The sequence below is a fragment of the Melozone crissalis genome, unplaced genomic scaffold (assembly GCF_028551555.1).
Source record: "Melozone crissalis strain CALT ecotype California unplaced genomic scaffold, PUWL_Pcris_2 ptg000006l_1, whole genome shotgun sequence".
NCBI lineage: Eukaryota > Metazoa > Chordata > Aves > Passeriformes > Passerellidae > Melozone > Melozone crissalis.
The window spans coordinates 44,332,303-44,334,908 of record NW_026535784.1 but is presented as its reverse complement, the minus strand read 5'-3'; positions in this window follow the sequence as shown (position 1 = coordinate 44,334,908).

Below are 2,606 nucleotides of genomic sequence, written 5' to 3'. Positions count from 1 at the left end.
GACCAAAACTGCTGCATTAAGAAAAGCAACCCACAGAACTGATACATGCACAGCAGTCACCTCACAGAGCAGCTGCAAAGGTGGAATTAGAACACTCAGGACAAAAGCTACAGATTTGAACAGCACTGTGGGTTGACCACTTCAGATCCAGGAGAAGCTGTTTCAGTGCCCCAGGAGTTCAGTCGCTTTTGAGTAATTATGTCACTGTCCTCTGGCACATTCCTGTGAGGATGCTCCTCTACCTGCTGCTGGCCACCCCCTCTCCACTGATAAACTGATAAAATGCCTTTTACTATCTGCTGTCTCCATTTTAGGGTTATGGCTCAGCCTTGGGAAAAAACTCCTCAAACCCACTCAATAAATGCATGAGGCAGCCAGGAATCTCTTCTCTCCTACTCCAAACAAACCAACCCAGCTGCAGCCAGCATGCAGGTGCATTAACCAGCATGGTGCTCCAGAACTGCTGGAAAATGTTAGCACTCCAGTAACACTTATATATATATAAGAATAGTTAATAGTATAATAACAGTTACCACTGAGCAGAGCTCAGCAGTGCTGGGGAAATCTTCAGAAACTGTTATAAAATGGCAAAAATAAAACCTCTGAAAATTGACACAACACATGGAAGAAACCAGGATTTTAAGACAGAAGTATTCTCAAATGTAGTTAAGACCTGTACAAACCTCCTTACAAAGGCTGGACCCAGCACTGCAAGACACAGCACTTGGCAACAGGACAGCCAGCAAATGATCTCACTGCAAACACCTCACACTGCCAAGGCATTTTATTCCCTTGCAGACACATGCCAATTCTGCTGCAAATTCCTTTAGGGGATAGGAAAGCAGACCTAAGGCATAGTTCAGGCTTATCTCTATTAAAACAAAGGCATAGCTACACTCCAGCATTTTCAAGAAGCTGATTCTCTGCTGTTCAAACCTAGAAAAGCTCCAAAATTAAAGGCAAAGAGCAAGATCAAGTTGCCTCAAGGTAATTTAATTAGAGATGACCCCAAACCATAGTACTTCCAGTACAATTAAGTTGTAGCCTCAAGAGCACCAGAGAGGAAAGGTTGGTTGGGTTGTATTCAATCCAGAATTAATCCCATTCTGGCAGAACACCTAGAGTTTCACATGAATACCCATCTAGAAATCCCACAAGGGGCAGGGTTAGTTCAACAACAGCAAGTGCACAGGACCAGGAGTGCAGCTGGAGGAGATCATGTCACAGAGCAGAAGTGAAAACCTCATGTCTCAGTCCCAGGGCTTACTGGGGATAACTGAGAGCTCCCACAGCACAAGCTCAGAGAAGAAAAGCAGCTCCCAGCTGTTGAGGGCTGCCTCAGTGTCCCCTCAGCAGTGCCACTGCTCCTGCTGTGCAGGACAGCTGTGCACAGCTGTGCAGAGACAGCTGGACAGCACCGCCTCCACCGAGAAACAAGGGTCAAGGAAAAGCATCAAATCCTCTACAAAACCTAATTCTTCCCTTTGTTTCATTTTCACATTTCACACAAATGTGAAAGAATCATCTATTGCTTAAGAAGTCATCCATATCCAAACAACAGCTTTTTGCAGCACATTGCTCAGTTACTGCTGTTACAACCCCCACAAAACACTGGCAAAGCATCAGTTCAATGAAGACAAAAGGAAACATTCATGTGGCCTTGTCACCCTCACAAACTTTAAATAACACTGAGGGTTAGGGGCTACTCAGTGCTTGAATCTAGTTGCCAATTTTTTTCTCCCCAAATGACCTTTGAAAAACCCTCATGGCCTGAGGCAGAAAAATATAAAAAATAATCAAACCTCAGTTCTGCCCTTGATGCCCACCTCCCCCTGACCCCCCAGCTGGTGGATACAGGGAAGACACCTCTACCAATGAATATTTAAGGGACCTTTCTAAGTTTTTTTCTTTACTCAAACAATCTGGGATGCATCTGTCCCCCTATGTCAGCCTGCAAATTTCTCCCTCGCTTTTAGGAAATGTACTGAAAGATGGAATTTCCAGGTCCAGGGAAACTTTGAAGCAGCATCTCCACCTCTGGACTTGGGCAGTCACCATTTCCTCACTGTGCAGCAGCACTCCCACTTCAAACACACAATATGAACATGTACAACCAAGTCAAACATCTACTCTTGTACCAGAAAACCCCTCTGGCACTCGAGTGCAAGGCTGTGCAGTGGTAACACCTACAGAGTTTTTTTCTGGTGCTGAAGCCCCCGGTGGACAGCCCAGGCAGACCAAAGCCCTCCTGCGACTTCCCGGTGCTGTCCCCAGCTGTTTGATGTCACTGCAGTGGCACCACAGGAGCTCCCACTGAGGGTTCAGCTGCACTTTCCTGATGGTTGATCCACCACACCATGTTTACACTATCCCTTCCTACTGGAGAAGCTCTGGTAAACAAGGGAAGAGCAGTGATTTTGCAATCAGTGTTACAGTGTTGCAATCACCGCTGTTAACACCAGCTCCGTTTAGCACAAGGCTGGTGAGTGGGTGAGCCGCAGGAGCCCCAGCACCCGAGCTGCCAACAGGCTTCAAAGTAGTTCCGCACTCAGGTATGTTTGAGCTGTATTTCTCTACATCCCATAGAGAGTCAAGAAGCTGAGACA